The following is an 852-nucleotide window of genomic DNA, read 5'->3' as shown; positions in this document are numbered from 1 at the left end:
CCTCCCGCCGCCTCAAGATGGAGCGTGGACTCCTGGCCCCCGCGCCGCCCCGGCCGCGGCTTCCCGGCCGGCGTCCTCCCCGCTCGGCGGGGGCTCCGGGACCGCCCTGTCGCCGTGGAGGCCGCGGGTCGGGTCGGACCTGTTGCCCCGGACGCCGACATTCGCCCCTTCCTCAGGCAGGCCCGGGGCGCGGGCGTCCGCGAGCCGGCCCGGAGGGCGCCCTTGCTGGCCCGCGTCGCCGGGGCCCGGCCCTGCGTGGCCCCCGTCCCCGCTCGGCCCGGCTTTTGTTCCCCTCGGACCCCCGGGCCGTGGTTCTCCGGGAGGGTGGGCGGGCGACGCGGGGTGCCAGGTCTGGGAAATCACGGCTGCCGGGTCACCCGAACCTGCTACGGCGGCCCGGGTTGGCGCGGAAGGCGGATGACACTTGTTCGGGGTGGGGGCGGGGGGTGTCTTAGAAGCAGAGCCTTCTGGGTTTTATCGAATTTGGAGGTCTTGCGTTATTCCAAATCAAACAACAACAACAACAAAGAAAACAAAACCAGAACAGCAGACTATCGGATTTTGTGTCTGAAGTCCAGCCCCGAAACCCCGTCGCCTCTCCACTTCATGTGGCTTTTCCGTCTGGTAGGAACCGCTCACCACCCCCTTCCTCCCTGGCCAGCCCCACCTCTGGGGCATGAAGAAATGACACGTTAAGTCTGTAATCGGTGGATACCTGTTTTTAGCAAAAACTTGCGCGCCAATTAGGTTTTGTTTTTTTTTTTTTTTTTTTTTAAGAGCATGGAGATGATTCTGTAGTTTTCTTTGTGTGTGTGTGTGTGTGTGTGTGTGTGTGTGTGTGTGTGTGTGTGT

General features: G+C 62.7%; 1 protein-coding gene across 4 annotated transcripts in view; it reads left to right on the top strand.

Annotated features, from left to right (window-relative positions):
- The window catches only part of Clip1 (CAP-Gly domain containing linker protein 1), a 117001-nt gene that overhangs the window by 2497 nt on the left and 113652 nt on the right, over positions 1–852 (top strand). The window lies entirely within an intron of this gene.

The sequence above is a fragment of the Psammomys obesus genome, unplaced genomic scaffold (assembly GCF_907164565.1).
Source record: "Psammomys obesus unplaced genomic scaffold, mPsaObe1.curated_primary_1811, whole genome shotgun sequence".
Lineage (NCBI taxonomy): Eukaryota > Metazoa > Chordata > Mammalia > Rodentia > Muridae > Psammomys > Psammomys obesus.
Note: the sequence above shows the minus strand (reverse complement) of the source record. Positions and strands in the feature narration are given on the sequence as shown.